Source organism: Psammomys obesus, unplaced genomic scaffold (assembly GCF_907164565.1).
Source record: "Psammomys obesus unplaced genomic scaffold, mPsaObe1.curated_primary_1811, whole genome shotgun sequence".
Taxonomy (NCBI): domain Eukaryota; kingdom Metazoa; phylum Chordata; class Mammalia; order Rodentia; family Muridae; genus Psammomys; species Psammomys obesus.
In genome coordinates, this window is record NW_026596079.1 from 35,959,530 (window position 1) to 35,984,900 (window position 25,371).

Here is a 25,371-nt window from a genome sequence, read left to right on the forward strand (position 1 = left end):
ATGAACATTTTGCATTGCTAGTTTGGGTAAAGCAGATCTTCCTTCCTAAACAGACGGGGCCTGTCAGTCCACTGAAGACTTTAAGAGAACAAAAGAGCAGAGGAAGAGAGGACTCTTGCCTGACTGCTCAAGCTGGGGTACCACCATCTGTGACATTTCCACCTCGACCAAAAAGTCTGCTTTTCTTGATTCCCAAGCCTGAACGTTAAGATTTGTGAATTAGACCTGGTATCATCTATGTTCCTCAGGCCCTTTCTTCCCCTGAAAGATTCAATTTTACAAGCATCATTTGCCTCCACTGAGTGCAAACACACAGAAGAAATGCAGAATGACTCTACCTATTCTCGTATAAGCAAAAAAATCTCCCCTGCACAGCACCACCCATGAATAAATTTATAAATTTATTAAAGCACATTGGGACCATATGCATGAATAGGTGTTTAAAAGTATTATCAGAAGGTCTAGACTCTAGAAATTATCCAACATGCCACACCATGAAAGGCTGTAAGAATGCCCTTACCTGAGCCCCACAGGGAGGATGCAACTAACTCTTCAGTACTGATAACCGCCATTAACCTGCCGTCTGACCACCGGTATGCACAACAAGGGACCTCCAGACAGAGGGCTCTCAGCTGTGCCTTCACTGTGGCATGGCTATCTTAAATTACAGTTCATCTGCCAACATCTAAGTTTACATGGATCCGGTCCTATGACCCATTTCTAAGGCCTCCTTATTTTCTCTGTAGACTGAGTCAATGCTAAGATTCAGATAAAACCTGTGACACTGAAAATCCTGTAGTTTGACTCCATGGCTGGTCCATGGAGTCTCCAGACATAAGTCAATAGGATTAACTTATAATACTCCTGCATAACACATCCCCCGCCTCCACTACCATGAAGACTCTCTAGGCATCTCCCTCAGCCTTCTTCCCCTGTCTCTCATATGTCTTCTCTGGACACCTTGGATGTCCCTGTGGTCTCCTTACTGTTTTTGTAGCTGTTCTGGTTTGTTTGGTTGTTTGGTTGCTTGTTTCTCTCTTTTATCTTAAATACATGTGTAAAAATTATAGTTACTCATAATTACTATGCAATATGTAATATGAGATCTAAAAGTTGATATTAGTACTTAATATTAGATAAATATAACTGGTTCTTGCCAATGGCCAGCTAGCAAGGAAAATTGGGATTACTTAGAAAATTGCAGCCAATGAAACCAACACAGCTTATGAATTTACTGTTATTCACTAAACTCTGACACTGTGAAAAATATGTCAATATTTTGAACAATGTTTCTTACAAGTGTGCTCTTAAAACAAGAAGAAAGAGTTTCAGAACTGAGTAGAAGCTGGAAACTGGTAGTTATGAGATCTTCACAAAAAATTATAAGTAAGTCCAATTTTGGTGATTCCTCAGACAAACAGTGGTACTTTACTGGAAACAAGAAGGAGGGTAGTCCTTGTTGCAAAGCAGCAAAAAGCATATTGATTTATGCACTAGTGTTTTGTGGATGGTAGAACTGGCAAACAATCAAACAACACTTAGCCGAAGTGATTTCAAAGCAAAACACTGAAGGTGTGCTTCAGCGTCATATTACTGATTTTAGTGAACTGTGAGGTGGGAGAACGATTTAAAAAGGAATGTTAGGAAGAAATGATCAGAAATTCAGAGTCTTGGACACTTCTCATCATATTTATTTGCGAAATCCACAAATACTTGTACTACAGGCTACATTAATAATACTTGGAATATCCTTCATAAACGAAGAAGAGTCACTTAGAACTTACTGAAACATCATCGGGGTTGCACACAAGCATAAGTAAACAGGCTGTTTGCTAATGCCTTCAGGGAGGAGTCAGCATGGAGAGATAGAGGGGCGCAAACAGACAGCTGCTGGGATAGCCGACATTTGCAGAACTTGGAGGTCAGAACCCCAAGGAGTCTTCCGGTGTTTTAAGGTCTAATGGCCTTTGCCCCACTAACCTGAATGTCCTTGGAACATCATCTTGCCTGTTTTGTATCTCTCTATTTTCAGAAGAAGATGTCAAAATATCCTAGCCAAACCCACCATTATATTTTGGAAGCATGGAACTTGTCTGTTTTCACCGGCTTAGAGTTGTAGAGCACTTTAGTCTTACTGCAAAGACATTAATCAGATATTAGCAGACTTTTGAGTTTATTGCAGATGGACCATGAAGAGAAACTACAGGATGTTTATTAAGATATTATTTTCAATTGTGTATGTACAATATGTGGGGATATACTCTTTTTTTTTTTTTTTTTTAGCCAAAAATTTTATTTAAGTCATTTCTTGCATTTGAAGTATTCCTCGATGACATCCTTGGCCTGAAATTCTTTGCCATAATCTTTAACCACTACACAACTGCAACCAATCACTTTCCGTGGTTTCCCCTCTCGATCGATTGGCCTACCCATTCCCCTAGTTTCGTGTTGTCGTCAACCTTAATCAGGTTGATCTGGTGCTCAGCACAGAGCGCCTCCACCATCTTGATGTATACGGCTCATCACAGTTGGATGCAAGCACACAAAGATGGGCCTGGCGCTTGTCTAAGGCTTTGGCAGCTTTGCGTATGCCACGTGCTAGGCCACAGTGGATGAGGGCGGTCTTCAGCACCTCTTGTAGAGCAGTATTGACGTCCATTACACTCCGGCAGCAATGCCTTCCTCGGCCATGGCGGTGGGTTACGGGTGAGGCCGAGCACCCGAGCCTCCCCCTTCAAGCAACTCCGTGGCGGCAGGGGAAAAAAAGCGGGGATACATTCTTGAGTGTAGTACCTACAGCAGCCAGAAGAGGGCTTCATGGGGCTGGAGCTATGGGCAGTTGTGAACTGCCTGAGGTGTGTGCTGGGAATAAACTCTGGTCCTTTTCAAGAATGACAGAAAGCTCTTAATCACTGAGACAACTCTCCAGCCTTGAAACAACATGTTTATGTCAACCACACCTGGCTCACATGATACTTAGAAAATAATTTGGACATTAAACTTTAGAATTTATTAAGAATGGCTTGTGACTGTTGGGATGAAACAGTCATATCTTATGAGTGGGGAGAGGAAGGATGCTGTGAACGTAACACATTCTCACAACACAACCTGCTAAATGAAGCCATAGTCCCATGGCATGATACCTGGGAAAGAAGATGCTGGGGAACAATTAAATTTAGACGAAGTCGTGAGGTTGAAGTTCTTAGAATGGTGACTTGTGTCCAAAAGACAGAACACCCCAGTCTCTCTCTCTCTCTCTCTCTCTCTGTTTTCCTTTCCTCCTTCCTTCCTTTCTATCTCTCATGTGAGAACACAGTGAGAAGGAAGCAGTCTACCAGCTAGAAGGAGTCCTTTCCAAAACTCGTTCATATATTTTGGTAGCTTAGACATCCTTGTCTGAGATGGTGACAAAAATCTCCATGTTTCATTTTTAATATTGGCTCTACTGGTGCATAATACAGCTCTCTGGGTGCCTGGAATATATTTCTTTTGTCCATGGCAACAGTACCCCAGTTCCTTAATAATTCCACCCCTCACTAACATATCTTATGCTCTTCAAGAATAGTTAGTATGACTCTAAATAAAAATAGGATCAAACAAACCTAAGCCATTTGGTATAATTTTAAATCCAGATATATTATTGGGATAGTGGGAGATAAGTATGCTTTGTTAATTCATTTAAGCCAAACAAAATTTTTGCTTCAGAGCCAAACATTTGTATTCTGCTTTGCTGAATGTGCATGAGACAGCATTATGAGATTTGCAGTGTTAACTCTTCCCAGAAGGCTAGCTACTTAAGATTGGACATTTTAATAATGAAGAGTCTGGGATGTGAAAAAGATCTGGGACCATGAAGTATAAACAGAGAAAAGCAGGGTCAAGAAATGGAGAGGGCATAAAAATTGTTTGTTTTTTTTTTTGCTTTGAATAATTTCTGCAGACAGGTCCAGCCTCATTTGAACTCACTTTACCTAAACCTTCAGCCAGTTTGAACGTTGCATTTGTTTAAATAAGTTTAACAGTGATGTTCTGTTATTTGCACTCAAAAACCATCTTAGAAGACAGAGAAAAGCATCCATTTGTGGTTACACTGCCCATTTTCCAAGGTTTGGTCCTGACTCTCAAGTTGCTGATGTCTTCAATCATTTCCCTCATGGAAAGAGTTCTCAGCTCCGTAAGTCTTTGTGCAGAGAGGGCAGTGGCCACTATACAGCCAAGATCATGGGCAAAAGCCTTAACAGCAACTTCTTGATGTTCTCCTAAAGTATCTTGTTTTTCAGCGCCCTCTTTGTTTAAGTTGGAAGTTTCCATGTCTTATAAAGGCACAGAAAAAGCTCTCCTCTTCGAGCTGGCCCCATGCTGACACTGCAAACTCAATCACTGTTTTGAACCTATAATTAGAATTAATAAAGAAAACACAAACAGAGAACACCCTGGAGCTGGAGAACTTAGAGAAAAGTTCAGGAACCACAAAAATAAGCATCACCAACGGAATACAGGAGATGGAAGAGAGAATCTCAAGCATTGAAGATATAATTGCAGAAATTGATACATTTCTCAAAGAAAAAGTAAAATCGGAAAAGTTCCAAACACAAAACATCCAAGAAATCAAGAATGCCATGAAAAGACGAAATATAAGAATAATAGGAATAGATGAAAAAGAAGATTCCAGACTCCAAGGTCCAGAAAATATTTTCAAGAAAATTATAGAAGAAAATGTTCCCAACCTAAAGAAAGAGATGTTCATAAATGTACAAGAGGCCTACAGAACACCAAATAGACTAGACCCAGAAAAGAAACTCCTCATGTCACATCATAGTCAAAACACTAAATCTACAGAATGAAAAAAGATATTAAAAGCAGCAAGGGATAAAGGCCAAGTAACATATAAAGGTAGACCTATCAGAATCATACCAGACTTCTCAAAAGAAACTATGAAAGCCAGAAGGGTTTGGGAAGATGTCATGCAGACTCTAAGAGACTACAGATGCCAACCCAGACTACTATACCCAGCAAACCTTAAATAGGAATATTGGTTTTAATCCATATTTAGAGGGTCATTCCACATTTGTTAATGAGGATAAAGGATCTGAAGAATAGTAGCTAACTATTCTTCATGCCAGTGTGTATAAATGCTTCCCTCTTTCCCCTTCCTTTGGATAGTGTTACAGTGAACACTTAGCATTCTAGTTTTGATTGATAGTTGTTCAAGCCAGCATTACAGAAAAATAACTTAGACACCACAATATTAAGGCTGAATATATTATATGTCTCTCTGACAATTTAAAGTATTAATTAACTGTGTTTTGCATCATGTACCTCCACCGTCAAAGTGGTATGATAAACACTCAGTGAATCCTGATACTGATCCTTAACATAGACTCAAAAACAAAGTCCTTTGGCTCAAAAGCTTTCCTATCTGTGAGAAGTAATTTGTCACATGGTTTGGAATTTCTGACTTCCCCCTCTCTGACTTGTACTTAGGCTGCTGACCACCATATTTTTGGGTGTAGAAACATCTTTTCTTATATGTCTGTATTTGTAGACTGCTTTTTTAAATTTTATTTTATCTTATTAATTACACTTTATTCACTTTGTATACCCCCATAAGCCCCTCCCTCTCCCCCTCCAGGTTCCACCCTCTCTCCCCTTTCTTCACGCATGCCCCTCCCCAAGTCCACTATTAGGGGAGGTCCTCCTCTCCTTCCTTCTGATCCTAGTCTATCAGATCACATCAGGAGTGGGTGCATTGTCATCTTCTGTGGCCTGGTGAGGCTGCTCCCCACTCAGGGGAAGATGATCAAAGAGCAGGCCAATCATATTATGTCAGAGACAGTGCCTGTTCTCATTACTATGTAACCCGATTGGACACTAAACTGCCATGGACTACATCTGTGCAGGGGTTCTAGGATATCTCCATGCATGGTACTTAGTTGGAGTATGAGTCTCTGGGAAGACCCCTGTGTTCAACTTTTCTGGTTCTGTTGCTCTCCTTGTGGGGTTCCTGTCCTTTCCAGATCTTACTATTTCCCACTTCTTACATAAGATTCTATGCACTCTGCCCGACAGTTGGCCATAAGTCTCAGCATCTGCTTTGATAGTCTGCAGGGCAGAGCCTTTCAGAGGCCCTCTGTGGCAGGTTCCTAGGTTGTTTCCTGTTCTTCTTCTGATGTCCATCCTCTTAGCCTTTCGGGATGGGAATTAAGCGTTTTATTCAGGGTCCTCTCTCTTGATTAGTTTCTTTAGATGTACAGATTTTAGTAGGTTTATCCTATGTTATATGTCTATATGAGTGAGTATATACCGTGTGTGTCCCTCTGCTTCTGGGACAGCTCACTCAGGATGATCCTTTCCAGGTCCCACAATTTACCTGCAAATTTCATGATTTCCTTATTTTTCATTGCAGAGTAATACTCCATTGTGTAGATGTACCACAATTTCTGCATCCATTTTTCAGTTGAGAAGCATCTGGGCTGTTTCCAGCTTCTGGCTATTACAAATAAAGCTGCTCCAAACATGATTGAGAAAATGTTCTTATTGTGTACTTGAACCTCTTTTGGATATATGCCTAGGAGTGGTATGGCTGGATCTTGAGTAAGTGCTATTCCTAGTTGTCTGAGAAAGCGCCAGATTGATTTCCAGAGTGGTTGTACAAGTTTATATTCCCACCAGCAGTGGAGGAGGGTTCCCCTTTCTCCACAACCTCTCCAGCATGTGTTGTCACTTGAGTTTTTCATCTTGGCCATTCTGATGGGTGTAAGGTGAAATCTCAGGGTCATTTTGATTTGCATTTCCCTAATGGCTAATGTTGTTGAGCATTTCTTTAAGTGTTTCTTTGCCATACCATATTCCTCTACAGAGAGTTCTCTGTTTAGCTCTGTTCCCCATTTTTTAATTGGATTACCTGGTTTGCTGCTTTTCACTTCTTTAGTTCTTTATATATGCTGGACATTAGCCCTCTGTTAGATAAAGGGTTGGTGAAGATTCTTTCCCAATCTGTAGGCAGTCATTTTGTTTTGATGACGGTGTCCTTTGCTTTACAGAAGCCATAAGACAGTACATTTCATTGTTATTTTAAAAAGGCATCCTGATAAAGTTAATAAGAAACTGAGGCAGGTGTCATGGTTTAAAGCCAACACTAATTTCATCTCTCATTTCTGATCATACTAATCTCCTCCCCCCTTAAAGATGGCTTTATTTTCTCCTTTTCCGTCTTTGTCATTTTCTTTAACTTATTTATCGAAGTTTATGGTATGCTTTTAATTTCATAAACTTCTGCAGACCTCTCTTGTATGGAATGTGACAGCAAAAAAAAAAAATTCTCCTAGTTTTTAACAGACAATGCCTTCTATTTCATTTGACGTGAAGGTAGGTTTTCCATTAAGAGAGAGGGGAAGCAAGGCCCATGAAGATCCCTAATGCTAATGGCTCCTGTGAATCACATCCGGTAAGTGCAAACTCCTGTGTACCAGACTGTTAGATGCTTAGTCAATTTCACACAGATAAAAAGGGACCTATGGAGACAACATTTAACATTCGAGGGTCGGAAAATGGGTCAAACCACCCTTACCAATTTTATAGACTTTTTAACAAGTTCCCTGAATTTAGGGGAACAAAAGAATTTCCAGATCTTTTTTAGATAACTTTAATGTCTTCCAAATTAGGTACATTTTACTGACTCTTAAGAAAAAGAAGAAAACTATGACTGTGGTGATTTTGGAGACTTTAGCATCTAGTAACTAACGTGTCCTGGCTCTTTACTCTGGTGCTCACCAGCTGCTGCACACTTGACCTTCTCAAGGAGCTGTTTCCAGGTTTTTCCAAATTACTCTAAGCCAGTCTGAACACTGCAGCTCATATCTACCTCTACTCTTGTGTGTGTGCATGCGTGCACGTGTGTGTATGTGTGAGTGTATACTCACACATGTGGTTTTGTTTTTAATAATTTAAACTTAAGGAACTTTCAAATAAAAAGCATTACATTCCCAGACAGAGGTCTACACACCTCAATGAATGCTTATGCATTTAAAACAGGGTGTGGAGACTAGGCTTGGTTCTTGGTTACGCTTGTGCGTTCTAATTGGAATGTTTCCTTTGAATTTTTGGCTCCTTCCTTTTCCATAGTACTCTCCATTCCCTACAGATAAAAGTGTTCTCTTTGCTTAGTTTTTATCTTTTTTTTTCTCGCTGTAGCATACAACAAAGTGCAAGTTTCTGTATTTCTCATTTCAATGTCTTGTTTAACCAATTTGTTTTAATTCTTTTCCCTTTCCTCTCTTAGTTCCCCTTCTTCTTAAGTCTTCATGTTCACTGTTCTGAAAATGGGGAAAAAAATCTATCTTGGTAATCATTAAATCACTACATTAAGTTGAATTTGATGCAGTATGAGAGTAGAAAGTAATTGGCCCTGGATGTTCAGGGAGCCTTGAATTCTTCAATAGAGGAAACAAAACAAAACAAAACAAAAAAACCCAACACGTATCTAGAGATACAGACACAGTAGAGGCAGCATGAATTTACTGTCCTGAATCCTAAATGAGAGAACACAGGAAGTACAACTAGGTATTATTGGATTTATTGTTCTCATAAAAAAATGCATATTAAAAATGCAAGCATGAATCACAAGCAGGGGTCAAACTCAGACCAAACCATGCAGACTGTACCTTGACAGCACGCTGACAAAACTGTAGTAGATGTGAAAATTATGCAAGTCCATAGTCAGCTGCTACATGTGCCCGTTATTTCAAAGCATTGGATATAAATAATAGTGCATTTACCTTGTAAAAACAGCTCCCATGCAGATATTTAACATTTGACTCTGTGAGAGGAAATGTGCATATCACAAGCATTTCACAAAGTTTTATAGTGTTCTGATTTCATACCAGTTTAGAATTGATTTCATTTGGCAATGTCAAACTACTAAAATGTGAGATATGATTTATTAATAGTGATTTTTATTGTAGAAGGTAAAAAAAGGTACAGTGAGTGTACTGATGTGAATGTCAATGGAATATATATACATATAGATGTACTTTGTTATCTATCTATCATTTCTTCTAAATTAACCAATGTAATAAAACTAAATAGCATTAATTTTGTATACTTTCCATAAGACCACATCCCTGTGGGTTTCAAATAATCTCACTAAAAGTGTTTAAAAGAATGTTCTACACCTCGTTGGTATTCAACATTTGGTATAAAGTGATCTTTTAAAGCTAATTGTTTAGATTTTTAATATAGTTTCCATCAAAGTAGAGGGAAATGAAGTTACTCTACTGATTAAAATGTAAATTAACATAAACATTCAGAAAACTATTTGGCAAGATGTAGTACTTTTCTAAATTGTAAGATTAATTAAATTTGACAATTCTTTTAGGAATTTACCTTATGAAATAGTCATTTATATGGTCCAAGAGACTTTCAGAACAATGTAGGCTATTGCCAGTTCTTTTGGTTGGCTTCCAGAAATTGAAAGTATGAGCCTATTGCTGAAGACACCACACACTTCGAAGAGCAAGCGTGAAAGAACTGAGCTGGAACACTTCTCTGAGAACTAGCTCTCATTACTGGAAGGAGCTATGCAATCTGCTAAAGAAGGAAAGCAATCAACGGTCCCACAACAAGGACAAGAACGGCAAGATACTTCTAAAAGTACCACAGTGTCACTTCTCCCCTGAGGAGTAACCAAGCTAACTGTGCTTAGGGCCCCCTCTAGAGGAGGGAGCTGGTGGCTTCAGACCCTGTAAATCCAGATCACTACTAGTGGCGGCTAATTCAAGGAAGCTAGCACAACAGTTATTACTGGCACTTTCCACAGCCAGTGTCACCTCTAAACGCATTCTAAAAACTCACCCTTAACACACACAGCTAAGTGTAGCTCTCCCATCTCATCAAGGAAGCTTCGTTTTGCAGCAGAGGGAGACCGCTACAGAAAGCTGCAACTGGAGAGACCACAAAAATGCGAGAATAAGTGACACTGGGATGGCCAGCCTCAGATGATATAACTGCACTGTAATCTCTATACCTAAATCCGGGACCATAAATGTCACGGGACCAGGAAGACTGTGAGTTTACAAGAAATGACAGGGAGGCTCTGTTCCTGTTTCCCCAACAATATGGTTGACTATAAAGTTCCTGAGACACAACATACATGCCAGTGTGGATGTGAGAAGTCTCATAAATCCTCACCCCTACACAAAGAACTACAGGCAAGTGCTAGGTACTGAGAGAGGGAGAATAAGTCTTCTCCAGGGACAAGTCCCCTGATAGATTCAATCCTCAGGACAGCCCTAAACATGTACACATACAAGAATGCTAAGTGAATTCAGCAGGATATGTTTATAAATTTATATGTACCTATGACATGCATGAAACATTAGTAATTAAAGAAGAAGAGGGCATGAAGATGAGAAGGAGTTGGGGGATAGTTCCGGGGAGGGGAGGAAAGGAAAATATGTAAATGTAGTATTCACAAATGAAATCCTCAAGAAATAAAATTACTTGAAATAAATAAAAATAGTTATTGAGAAAAAAGATGAAGGGAAGAAATTGATCTACAAGCTGTAGATAAAAAAAAACCTATTACTGGCAAAAGTGAATGAACAAAATATAACGCCAGTCCAACAAAAGTGGGTCAAGAAGTTTTGACTCTATTTGTCCTAGAGAATACTACATAAGCATTGAATGTGATGATGTAGGATTATACTTACTGACACAAGTACACAGTATAATATACAGTAGTATATTAATATTAGGCTTAAAATAATAGACTTGAGAACAGCATGTTGATGCTGAAGCTAGTAAACCTAAACCCTGAAGCAAACAGGATATCTTCCGGAATTTGAGGAGTTTGTTTTATGACACTGGCCTTATACCCAGATATATGTTTTGTAAATATGCTTCATGTGTTTTTCTGAAGTTAGAAAATATGATATGTTACATAAAGCAATACCGGAAAACATGTTTATCCTGAATTTCATGTACTGACTTACTTTTTAATGATTTATGTAATTCACCAAGTCATGTAAAATTTTAAGTTTAAAAATTTAGAGAGAGCCTGGTCTACAAAGCAAGTCCAGGAGAGCCAAGGCTACATAAAGTAACCCTGTCTCAAAAAGAAAAAAAAAAGAAGAAAAAAGGTTGAGAGACATAATAGTCAGCAATAATATGAGATGTCAGACAAAAAAATAAAAAATAAGAAAGCAAGATTTGAGATCACACAGAAAACAAGCCATTTTTTAAAGACTCAGATTTTTTTTTTTTTTAATGAAAGTGTGGCTGATGCTAGAACGCAATGACAAAAAGGTAAAGAAATATCAAGGATAATTGTTGTCAACAAGTATCAGCATTTTCCCTAGCAGGGCAAGGCAAAATGAGTAAAAAGACAACAAAAGGGTTATTAGACCTTATCAGCTGTGGTGCTCACCTCTACCTTGTTATCTCTTTAGCATACTCTCAACAATTGCACTCTTTCCTGTAGAAAGCAGAGGCAAGAAGATGGTCATAGAAAAGGCACATCTGAGATTCCTAAAATGGCTCAATATAAGAAAAAGAATATGATTCATTGAAGACATGACCAGTGAAGGTACTTTTGAAATTTCTTGATTGTGTCATGTGACCTCAGGAGGAAGGTAGTCTCTACTTTTCACACATGAAGAAGCCCAGAAAAGGGAATATTGTTCATGCTCACATGGCTCAGAAGTAAAGAAACAACTTATAAATTCATATCTGCGGCTGGAATCAGTCTTCATTACATGGTTGACAGAACAGAGGAAATCAAGATATAATAAAACCTACGTGTCATAACATTTTAGATTAGAAAAGAATCCTGGAGACCACGTGCCTCATTTTCGTTATGGCTTTTTGAGTGCAGAGGCTCTGAGAGGCTAAGAACCTTGTCCAGACTCATAATCTCATAGCACTGGGGAAAAACAATCACAATTCACATGTCGCAATGTGAATTATGAAGCCATGATCCTACGTTCTGGCAGCCAGCGTTCAGTGCCTGATAGCAAACTATTCAGCGACAGAGTGGTCAACACATACAGAGTCATAGAAATCTCATTCACGTGCTCAATAAAGACATCCTATATTTATTAGTAAGCTGGAATGGAGAGCTACAGAAAATTATTGTTTAAGAAATTATTTACTTTGCATTACCTCTATTTAGCTTCCATTACTTTTAGCAAATATTTATGAGTGTTTTCTCTTCTGATGGGAAGCATCAAAGATTTGGTTTTCAATTTACATATTTATCATTTTGACACGCCAATATAAGCTTCCAAAAAGTTCAGATTAATAGCATTTATATTTGGTATCACAATGAATTTTCATAAGCCACATTAAGAGAGAAAGCTCATTTATTTTTTATAATGTATTTATTTTATTTTATATGAGTGTTTTGCCTGTGTGTATGTACATGGATCATGTGTGTGCTTGTTGCGTGTGGAGTTTGGAAGAGGATGTCAAATCCCCTAGAACTGAAGTTATGGGTGGTTGTCAGCCATCATGTGGGTCCTGAGAATTGAACCCAGATCCTGTCATATCGGTAAGCTCTCTTAACCACAAGCCATTTCCGAAGCTTCAAGTAACTCATTTTGAGAAAAGCCTTCAACTCAATTTCCTCTTAGAGAAGCACAAAATAAAACTCACACATGAAACCGACTCTATCTTCTTTGGGGGTGGGATGTGAATTAAGCAAGTGTTACTGCTGAAGCCATAGAGCACCTGGAAAAACAGTTAAGTTTTTTAAAGCCCAGAGAACCTACCTGAAATGTTTGGTTCACCTTTCCTGAACAGATATGAATTCAAAATTTAACATATGCACATGCAGAGGCCCAGTCCTTGCCTGAGTCTTCTTGCACCCAGTGAGATACAGAGAATGGGGAAACACAGACATGTGAAATAAGTTAAGTTCTTGAGCTTGAAGTATACTGGGTATAAATGAAAAAAATCTCAAGCAGTGTGGTTTGATCAGAGTTGAGATCTATTAGTTACAGATCCTGGGGATTATCCAGTGACCTCAACACAATCTGTAGTCTATGTTATAATGGCCAACACAATGCTCTGTAGATGAAACTCTGAGGGCTTACAAATACTCCCAAGAATGTCCAGCGATTGCCTGCCACTGTCAGATCAGAAGCCACTGCCTGACTGAAATTTTACACAGCTCCCTATTGGGGGTTGTTCAGGGGCTTTGTGTATTCAGATGCCAAATTCTGGCCCCAAGATCTGGTTGCAGTCTAGACAAATGCACCCTCACTTACACTCAACAATGTTGTGCAAGTTTGGCTCCCCAATTATCTCTGATTGGTTAATTTTAAAAAAATCGGGACAGCCTATAACTGGGAAAAAGAGAGGTAGGGAGGAGCTTTAATTCCTGGGCTTGGGTCTCAGGTAGGGAGTACTAGGTGGGAGAAAAAAGAAGAGAAGAAGATGGAAAGAAAGGACAAGGCCTGATGGAGCAGATGAAGCCCAGATAGGACCAATTTTGGCAAGTAACTTAGGGCATGTGGCTTCAGAAGCAGCCAGACTAGCTTAGAAATCAATATAAATCATATCTGCTCAGTTACTGTGTTTAAAGCTTGTTGAATAAATCAACACTTCTCTGTCTCAATTATTACAGAGCTAGCTGAATTGGAAAAACTTACCAAATTAATAAATTTTCAACAATAGATCCCATCAAGGGAAAGTGAATTGGGTATGTCCATTCTCCCAGGACAGACTGAAAGGGTGGGGTTTTCTGAAGAGTACTGAAACAAAGCTCTAACCACTCTATGGATCAGAAGCCAGTGACTATCTTAAACCTAACTATTATACAACTCAGTGCTTCTTCAAGCTGGACTTCTTCACCTAAGTAAAATGTAGGTACTTAGTGGTTTTCTAACTTTGGTACAAATTACTGATTATAGTTTTATCCTTATCAGTGATTTTAACCATTTGACATAACATGTAAGAAAGGCCTTAACAAAGCATTTGGGAGCTATCTACCCCTTCTTTAATATACCGTCTATGAAGCAGAATTTTCATTAAAAAGCAAATCAACTGGTGTCTTGATCTTAAATTCCCAGTCTCCATACTGTAACAATTTCCGTTTTCATAAAGTATCCAGAAATTTGTGACAGCAACCTAAATAGCTCAATAAAAAGACCGGTACAAAGTAATTTCTGCTACAGCAAATATAGCACCCTCACCCCACCACCCCACCCTGATGCCAAACATGAAAATTGCTTTGTTTTGGGCAATGAGTGGAAGAAACTGGAAACATTAATATGAAAAGAAACTGAAGGGAGATTATGGTGAAATCATGGAGATTATTTAGAAGAGGCCGAACAGAAAGTCTTCATCTTTTAGAAGTCATCTGAGGACATCATGCTTAGGACATTGACAGAATGTAGATGTTGTAGTCTTTTCTTTATGTTGTATCAAATGGAAACTAGGGCAGTTGACAGACCATCCCGCTATAAAACAGCGAAGAGCTTGAATGAACAGTGTTCATGCCCAAATGTCTTATGAATGATAAGCTATTGGAGTAAGACACTAGAATATATAATAAAATACTCAAACAAAGTATTGGTGTTATGCTCTGGCTTCTCTTGGCAGTTTATGTCCAAGAGACTAAAGTGCAAGAAGACTAAAGTTCTCTTTATACCAAAAATGAAGCAGACATAAAAGTCAAGAAAAATTTTAACCTAAGAACAATTGCTGCCACTTTTTCTTCAATTAAGAATCATGGCCCAATTCTGAAGAACCATTTATGTAAGCTATAGTTAATGTTGATAATGGTTAACTGGGATTTAAAGATGCAAAGACAAACGATGTAAGCAAGTCTTTGGTGTTGCAATATAGGAAACACCAGTGCTAACTGAAAAGTGAATGGTAACAGACACCAAGAAACTTAGGGGAATTTAGAAAGAAGGTGATTAAAATATAGATGGGACTATCAGCATCCAACCAGCTTGTATGAGAAATGTTTTCAGACTTCACAACAAATAGATTTTGATCTAATTTCCAGGTGGGTACCCCCTTGCTCTTGAGTCAATTCCGCAGGGCCCACCTCCATCACTGAAGATCCTCAAATGGAAGGACTTATAACCTAACAGGCAGCATCCAAGCTGAAGATGTCAAAATGCAATTAGATTACATCTGACTGGCTCAAGTTTCCACCAAACTGACTACAAGTCAATGTTTTGAATGTCAATGTAAGTAAGGGAAAAACACAAATAAAACAAACAAACAAACAAACAAACAAACAAAAATTCATTCTTTTGAATGGGCTGGGAACGTAGATGAGAGCCAGTGAATAACCCTGAATGAAGAACCTATGTTGCTGACATAAAGAATTTGGAGATTGGTCCCTGTTCTTGTAAGCTGTTTGCTTTTGAGTGAGTTTATAATGCAGCAATAGCTTACTAATGCAAAAAGCTCTATGGGTCTAGTTACCAGACTGGCCTCTTTAAGAATGGACGGGAAATTACATGTTACATAACTGTGTGCATTTTGGCAGCAGTAAATGGATTCAGTGTGTTAAAAATAAAATAAATACATAAAGACATGAAGTTGGAAGGGGCATACGGTATATTTGAGGAAACCCTGGGGAAGTGGTTGGGGGAGTGGGTATGGATAAAACTGAGACACACTGTACAAACATCTGACATTTTCAAATCATAAATAAAAATAGTATTTTTAAATTATATATAAATATTCACAAAAATTTAGTGCAATTCCATGAAGTGACTGGCATCTCCACTGTCCACATGAGGAAGATGAAGTACAGGTGGTGAGATGACTTCTTTTAAGTACAAAAATTAAAACCAACCAGCCAATAAACAAACAGCAGACAATGTTATCCAGTTATATAGCCAGAATTCAAAGCCAGCTAGATGTGATAGCAAACCACTGTGGATGAATCTGGGCATGTTCATGCGGGCATAGGTGGCTAAGGCGTGAGGATGGACTTTAAGGATCATCTTCACACATGTAGTGAATGTGAAGCCAGCCCGAGTACACGAAACCCTTACTAAAAGCAGACTAACAACAGAACCAGAACGACAGAATAAGTATTAAATACATGCAACCGAACTAAAAATACATGTCATTAGGTTAATAACCACAGAAATGGGCAAGATTTGTTAATTTGCTGATATGTGTTCAATTTTCATTATGAGTTAAGTATCTTCAAATCATTCCTTCATGTTTTATTTATTATATAACACTATATATACATATATAATTTCTAAATTATAAATTCTAATTCTGGAGCATGATGTGACAAACTGCTCTACTGGGAAGGAATTTTCCAGCCTGTTTGGGTCTCAGGATTTATTTTACTTACAACCATCATTATTAGATAGACCAATAATTGGAATAGTATATATTGTCATTATTTCCTGTTAATTTTTCTTTATTAATATATAATATGCATTAGTATATTTTCTTCTATATAAATATATATAAGTTTACTATTAATATATAGTTATGCCTCTAAAATATAATCGGAACAAAGATTCTACTTCAGAACAGATGATTTTGATAGCAATTTGAGTGGAATCTGATCACCACCTCGGCTACAGTTCTCACTTGTGACTCTAAAAACTTATTCTACCTGCATGCTAGGTTCTTCCTTGGTTACCTGTGCATAGAGAGTGAATGCTGAGCCTCAAAATTCATTTTGATGCCAAAGGGTCTATGTGATGCATGCGTCAAATAGAATCTAGGGAAATGTTTAATCTCTTCCTCTTAGCCATAGCCTTGCCACAAAGTTGTTCTCCCAAAGAAGGAAGAATTCCATAGAATGCTTTCTCTTAATTTTCAGATGTGGTTCACATAAACGTGTCTAGGAGGCTCTGCTTGCTTGAGTTGGGTCTCAATTATGTTTGTTTGTTTTTTTTTTTTTTTTTTTTTTTTTTTTTTTTTTTTTTTTTTTTTTTTAGCAGAGTTGTAAGTGAGATCCATAGTCTTAATGGACAACAGAAACCTTAATTCTGTGCTTTATGTAATTAAAATCTCATTTTAAATAAGCATTAACTCACATTGGTGCAGGGTGCTATTTCCGACGCCTCAGCTACCCTAATAAGGACGCAAAGAAACTGAAGTGGCTTTGAGGAGTATCACAAAAAGGAAAGGTCTCTTCAAAGTCTATTGATCTGTTCTTCAGGTAATGGGTCATGACTCCATTATTAGGAAAAAAAAAAGGAAATTTTAATTAATTGGAAAAACTCAATATAGAAAATGTTTCATTAACTACAATTAGAGAAAACACCAAGGGGAAGAGGGGATTGGAGTTTTTGTGCAATATGTGTGAAAAGAAGAGGGAGGATTGCATTCATATAAGAACACACAAATAGAAAAACCTGCAGGTGGGTATTTTCTCAGACTGCTTAAATACCTTGAAGGTTACAAAATTAATGAGGGAATGGAATTGCTCAGTTTTGGTTGATGAGAACAAGTTTTGACCTGGAGCTACGGAAGGAGAGATCAGCCTAGCCGTTAGGAAACAGTGAGCTAGAAAGAACATTTAGTGGTGAAGCAAAGAGACAGAAAAGCGAGTGTGCGGCCACATCAACAGAGCCTTACATAAGAGCTGGGCATGTTCTATAAAAGACAGGCTTGGCTTTCCAGGGCCATCTTGCATAACATGGGCTTCTCTAAAGTGTTTCAGTTCCTCTTATATCCTTTGTTTGAGGGACATCTGACTTCCTGTTATGCCCAGCACTCTATGCATGATCTCCTTTAATTATAACAACTTATAAATTAGTTCCATCCATTCTCTTCCTTACAGCATAAGTAAAGTTAGTGGCCATGAGATTTTAAACATTTTGCACAGATCACATGGTTATCATCAACATAGGCAGGGTCCCAACACATTCTCATCCAGGCAGTGTGTAGTTTCTCACCATCTTTTCTTTTTTTCCTCTGAGGATTAGTTTTTATTTTATGTGCATTGCTGTTTCTTCTGCATGTATGTCTGTGCACCACAGACATGCAGTACCCATGGAGGACAGAAGAGGGCATCAGACCCCCTGGAGTTATGGACAGTCGTTAGCCAATAGGAAAGTACTGGGAATTGCACCTTGGTCCTTTGAGAAAGCAGCCAGTGCTTTTAAGCCCTGGACCATCTCTTCAGACCCCTCACTACAGTATTAAATATAAAGCATTTTTCACTGCTGTCAAGAATTATTATTTTTATCCTGAAATTATGTAAACAAATTTTAATAAAATATAACTTAAATACATTTATATTCATAAAACAGAACACAATATAAAACTAGATGTTGATTCTTTCTTGCTACTGAGCAGTCTTCCCTATTGTACCTAGAGTCAAATGATGTGTCCCAGCTTCATCCTCTCTTTGTTTCACAGTGTTTATCACCATGCTGTTTGGCTGCAGGTCCTGACCAAGCGTCACGCTCAATGCTTTCTTTGTAGAGTTCTCAGCTATTGTTGGTGTTCATGCTATTAGAAAGTCAACATGATTGCCAGAGAAACAGGAATACACAGTTTTTCTGCAGTGCTTAAAGGTTCCTGACTTTGGAGATTCTGCCATATCAGCTGACAGTCTTCTCATTACAATCTTTAGATGAATTGAAGCAACGCCCATGGCTCTGCTTTCCTCCTTTGTCAGCCTACAGTTGGATAGAGCTGACTTTCAAAGGGATGTGGCACATTTTCCTTACAGACAAAAAACTTGGCTGATAATCAACAAATGGCCAAGTATGTATTTCTTACTCTATGGATCTCTCAGCTTTATCAAGAGCTTCACAGGCGATTAATACTAATGGAAAAGGCACATTTCAAACCTCTAACTTTACCTTCCTCCTCAAAGACACTTTCCACAATTGTTTCTAGTATTGGAAGCAGTTGATATCCACTGAAGTCTCAATGTCATAGGAAAATATCAATTTCAATTTGGGACTGGTAACCTAGTCTTAGGATGTATGACTATATTCTTTTTAGTTTTAGCCTTTGGATACACAAAAACATACAGAATCTCAAAGGGAGGTGTTTATCAATGAATGGATCTTTCCAGTAAGTTAAAGAATGTATATACATTAGGCCCAAATCTGTGATAATTAAAATGAGTCTGGAGCCAGGAGATTATCATATCTGTCAGCATCCAAGGTCTTGTTAAGTGAGCCTGTGCAGTGCTTGAGTATATCATGAGTCTGCGGCATGCCATCTACGCTACTAATCCCCAACTTCATTACTCTTCCCAGAGTCGATTTATAGTCAGTGCAGAAAAGCATTACTTTAAAACATTAGTTAGGGTCATAACTGGTATTACACATATTAAGCAGATGTTAGAAAGTCTTCCATTCAAATTGAATAGAGCACTGGGAAAAGGGTCACCTCCCAAACATTTGGAAAAAAGCAATGACTCCAAGATTCATTAGTTACAACCATCATGTTCATTTTATGCACACTATGAAGGAGCATATTCACACTGATTGTGTTGGACATTCATTTTGTTCAACACCTGCTTGATGCAAAATGCTCACTTTCTGAATGAACCTATTTGTTTGTTCTTTTCATAGCATCATATGCCCTCTAACAAAAATTTAATTCTGGAGCAATATATGACAAACCGCTCTACTGGAAAGGGAATTATTTTCCAGACTGCTTGGACATCAGGATTTACTTAACTCTCATCTATCATTATTAGATAGACCAATAATGGATGTCAGTAAATATTGTAATTATTTCCAAAGCCACGTGGACGTTAAAAATACAGATTTATAAATTGTTTTTGCCTAATAGAGATATAAGTATTAATAAAAGGTAGAATGGAACATATGCAAAATTTTAAATAAAAATAGTTCATACAATCAAATTTAATTTCTGCACAGATGGCAAAGCAAGCTTAGACAACTTTCTGACACCAATAAGCACTATTTTCTTATTAATTATCATGTTGTTTTAAAAATGACTAGAACATTATTTTATTGGATGTGGAAAATTTGATTGTCTTTCATATGAGAAGAAAAATATTCTTAGAAATATTTCATTTTAAATGAGAATATTGAGAACAAATATATTTTAATAAGGGTGGAAGTTCCAAGATTATCTTTGTAAATATCTCTCATCACATCTGTTGTTGCTATAAAAATGATATCTCAGGGAGGCATAATTATAGCTGCTTTATTTAGCAAATGCCTGCAATAGGACTAACCTGCAGGAGACTTCCCTAGAAGGGGAACTTGCTTTAGAAAGTATAGCTCTTGAAAAAAAACAAGGTTTTTGCACTGTATGTGACCTTTGTACACATACAGTGCAATCAAAGGATAGTGCCAAGCTCTCTCTCCCTGAAGATCAGAAGATCAACAATGATTGAAGATCAGAGACAAGGAACAGCAGAAAGATTTGCAGTTCGAGGAAGGAGCCAGCACTGCCTCTGCAGGGGTGTTGTCTAATGAGATCTTAATGAAGAAGCAGGTGTAAACAGGCTGGACACCTTCTGGCTTGCAGGAACAGAGACAGCCCAGTGGATCGGCCCATAATGATATCTTCACAAAGATGCTAATATTGGGCTCCATTATTATTTGTACACTGCCTCCAATCATTCTTCCATGAGAAATTAAAAAACAAACAAAGAATCTCTGTGTTAACCATTCACCTTCATTACAAATCCCACATGCCTGCAGTTACATGGGTGAGTTAAAAAGCAAGATAATGCAAAACAAACTAACAAACACCATATGTGTCAGGTAGATACTCATCTTCCCACAGTGGAATGAAGCCTGTCACGGCTTGTACTGAAACAGGTGCTCATATGTATCAATTGAAAGTGTTTAAGATAAACTTGACATGGATCATTAAAATAAGACAGAATTCTCCTCACTAGTGTTTTACAGAAAAATAAATACCTAGGCTCACCACCACCCATGCTCTGGAAACAAAAAGACAAATAAAAGGACACAGAAGCTCAACACCTTACTAGAATTATAGGATTATTAGACTTGTAGGTCAGCTCTTCCAGGGATAATTGTAGCAGGCAGGGTAGAGAGAATGTAAAGACTGTTGGAAAGGGTGGAGTGCTGTATGGCCATTTCTTTCAGGGATAAAACCTTCCATCTTGGAGAGAAGCACATTGAGACACAGGACATTTTTTAATTAAATTTTTATTTTTTATATTAATAACAGTTTATTTACTTTGTATCCTAGCTGTAGCTCCCTCCCTTATTCCCTCCTAGTCCCACCCTCCCTTCCTCATCTCCTCCCATGCCCCTCTCCAAATCCACTGATAGGGGAGGTCCTTCTCCCCTTCCATCTGACCCTAGCTTATCAGAACTCATCAGGACTGGCTGCATTGTCTTCCTTTGTGGCCTTTTAAGGCTGCTCCCCCCTTGGAGGGGGTCAAAGAACCAACCACTGTGTTCATGTCAGAGACAGTCCTTGCTCCCCTAACTAGGGTGCCCATTTGGATACTGAGCTGCCATGGGCTACATTTGAGCAGGAGTCCTAGGTTATATCCATGAATGGTCCTTGGCTGGAGTATCAGTCTCAGAGAAGACTCCTGTGCCCAGATATTTTGGTTTTGTTGCTCTCCTTGTGGAACTCCTGACATTTCTATGCCCCACTATCTCCCCATTCTTTCATAGGCTTTCCTGCACTCTGCCCAAAGTTTGGTTAAAAGTCTCAGCATCTGTTTTGATACACTGTTGGGTAGAGTCTTTCAGAGGTCCTCTGTGGTAAGCTCCTGTCCTGTTGCCTGTTTTCTCCCTCTTCTGATGTCCATCCTGTTTGTCTTTCTGAGTGAGGGTTGATCATCTTACCCATGGTCCTCCTTCTTGCTTAGCTTCTTAGTTGTATAGATTTTAGTATATTTATTCTATACTATAGGTCTAGTATCCACTTAGAAGTGAGTATATACCATGTGTGTGTTTCTGCTTCTGGGATACCTCACTCAGGATGATCTTTTCTAGATTCCACCATTTGCCTGCAAATTTCTTGATTTCCTTGTTTTTAATTGCTGAATAGTATTCCATTGTGTAAATGTACCACAATTTCTGTATCCATTCCTTCATTGAGGGACATCTGGTTGTTTCCAGGTTCTGGCTATTATGAATAAAGCTTCTCCTAATATGGTTGAACAAATGAGACAGGATATTTATGGATAAGTAAAGCAACAAGATGCTCCATAAAACTGGGAGTAAACAACTCAAATAGTTTCAGGAATTTCCTAAAACTGAAAATATTTATTAGGCTCCTCCCTCCCAAATAGTATTTAAGCAGTAAAGACTGTTAGGAATCATGATTGGACAAGAGGAGCTGCCTAAAAAAGGCTGAGACCAGCAGAGTTACCTGCAAGAAACAGAAACCAGACAAATAGTCTAGAAGAGACTAACACAAATCAAGCCTTCTGAAGGAATCAGAGACTAGCTAAGATGCCTAGAGGAAAATCCATCAGACTGAGTCACCAGGAAGGGACACTCTCTACTTGTAAGCTGCATCCAGGCTGTGCAGTGCTCAAATTTCCAGTTTGGTGACCTGTGTTGGGCTGGGCTTTGGTGATGCAGCTATCTTTGAGTCATTTCTGCTTCTGTAAATAACTCCTCATCCATATATGTATAAGTAACCCCAATAAAACTCACCGGCTCATCAAGCTGACTCACTATTTTAATCCCACTCAAGACAACAGAAACTGGGGATTTAAGGAAATCAAGAACGTACTATCATAACAACCATTAAGAGAAAACTGAACGCAAACCCAATCTCTGGTTACCTCTTTCTCCTGGAAGAGCTGTCTGAGCTGTCTGTTTTATTTCTTGCACATGTGAAAAAAAATGAGAAAAAAAAAAACCCACTCAATCCTCTCTCAGGAAGACACAAACAACAAATGGACTCCCAGCACATCTGTGCTTTGGGGTTTTTCAGGACTAACTCTGGCTAATTAGTAGTCAAATGTAAATGCTGCCCTCAGTGTGGGGAGAGGGCTTGCTATTTAACGTTTCTGAGGTCCTCATGGACTTTCAGGAGGCTTGAAGATATTCAATTCAACTTTGATTTCTAAATGTTCTAAGAGTGAGACTGAGATTCACATATTTCTGCCTAAAAATAGAAAACACATCTGTCAACAAAGAACACTTACAGAAACTGAGGGACAAGAACAAAATGTACTTTCTTATTCATAGAAATTGAGCTACTTAGAACAAATCAATTTTTAAAAATACCAACTGGTCTCAGGTGCAACTCTTCTTATGAAATTCAACCATGAACTTCATGTACGAAAGTGCCATGAGGGACAGTTGCCATTGCCCAAGCTAGACAATGATACTCTCAAAAATAAAAGAATCCTCTCTTTTTTGTACAAATATTCACATATTATGAGTCATTCCCTTAATTATCTAGAAAATAAGAGCATTATCATAGATCAAATATATTTATAAAAATTTAACTACACAGGAACCTCACCCAGAAATTCCCTTCACATTTTTTTTTTTTTAATACTGAACTTGGGTTTGGAGTTGCAGTTGCCCAAAGCCAGGATTCAAGTAGCCGACACGCTATATTGATTATATGTGTGGGCTACACCATCAAATGTTGTTATTTCCCAAACAGTAGCAACATCACAGAGGGTCAGGGCTTGTGCTACAGTCTCCAGAGAGATGGATATGAAGGTGAAGCTACTGGATGAGTAAGGGCTATTTCTGAATGAAAACAGGGTTTACAACCAAAAGGCTTTCAGAGCATCTCCCACTCTTCCACACAGGAAGACAGGAGAGATAAGAGCCGGTAATGAGCCAAGAAAACCTGCCAGTACATTCATCTTGGACTTCTCAGCCTCAGACTCTTTGAGCGACACATGTCTGATGTTCATAAGGAAACAGTCTATTGTGTTTCATCTTAACAGGAAGGATGGAAATAAACAGTGACGAGAGCATTTTAAAAACAGGAACGATGTGATACCTGTAAAGAAGGACACTTGGTGTCCAGGGCCGAAGTGAAACCCCAGAAGTTGTAAAAATTAGAACTCTCTCACTTGTGCTCACAAATATTTGCTCATATCCAGTGTTTTTAAGTCACAGTTTCACCAGATTATGTGTTGTGTGTGTGTCCCATCTATCTGCAGCAGAATAAATCCCTACAGAAATGATCATTTATCAGCTTTTTTTGTAGTTTGCAGACTAGGTCCAGATGAATATAATGGTGAAAGGTGTCTGATATGCTTTATAATGGGGGGGAGGGAGGATGGGGTATTTTGTAGCTAAATTTGTGACATTAGAATTTCCTTTGCTTCAAGAAGCTGTTTCTGTGTAGCGTGTTCTAATTCTCACATCTCACATTGCTGCTGCTCTGCTGCTGCTGTTTCCAGTGGTCATGTCTTTGAGATTTTGAGGCTGTTACAATCACTCCTGATAACAAAATAAGCACTTTATTCCACTTTAAGATGTTCAGGGATGTGCTGCGACTATTTCTGTATTGTGACCAATTGCAGCGAGGAAGGAAGGGTTCTATGACTGGTGTTTAGACAAGCAACTCTTTTTCTGCCATTGGTTTTAGGCACACTTTCAAACATTTACAATCTACGTTGCCTCTAAACCCCCAAATATTTTAGAAATTTTAAACTCTGAAAATCAAGCCCACATCTCTTCACATGAATAGAAAATGACACAGCAATAGTCACTGTCCACCCGCTAATAGATCTCACACTCTCATACCCAGCAACTTCCTCCAAATTCTTACACACCATACATTAGCATATCTCCATGTGTTTACCAATCCAATGCTGAGTGGGAAAAGTTCAACCGTTTTTAGTTTACTTTTGAGCACTACATGTGGAGAAAATAGTTGCTCGCTTTTCCAATGAAGCCTTTATATGATACAATATTTTATAGGTCTTTCATTTATAGATTTATATTTCTCTTATTTATTTATTTCTATGTGTTGAGAAGTTACAAACATTTAGCCATAAATCAAGAGAAGGTGATACACGAAGTAGAGAGGAAAGTTTCTGGTTTGCCTATCTTACAGGACTTTCAGAACATTTTGATTGTCTGGGAGGACCTCTGGAGGAGGAGTCAGGAGTGATGTAAATTCTCTGGGTTGCAGTTGTCTATGGCATGAGTGAGTGTAATAGATCATAGCTGCTGGGGTTGGGTGTCAAATATCTCTCACAGGCTCATGTGTTAGAAAAATTGGTACCCAACTGGTGGCACTGTTCTGAAAGCCTATGGAACCAGATACAGAGCCTCACTGGAGGAAACTGAGTCTCTGGTGGTGGGCCTTTGACCTTTGTCAGCCCAGTTCCACTTCCTGTCAGTTCTCTGCTTCCTGACTAGAGACACAAGGTGACCAGCCCCTTCCTGCTCCTGCTACCGTGCCTCCTCCCGTAAGGCGTAATTCAAAATAAGACCTTTTCCCCTAAGCTGCTTC

The 25,371-nt window shown here is 38.5% G+C and overlaps 1 protein-coding gene and 1 pseudogene across 6 annotated transcripts in view; both read right to left on the reverse strand.

The window, feature by feature from the left end:
* Window positions 1-25,371, reverse strand: part of Oxr1 (oxidation resistance 1) — a 432,963-nt gene that overhangs the window by 158,401 nt on the left and 249,191 nt on the right. The window lies entirely within an intron of this gene.
* On the reverse strand, window positions 2,274-2,691 carry LOC129690592 (40S ribosomal protein S12-like; annotated as a pseudogene).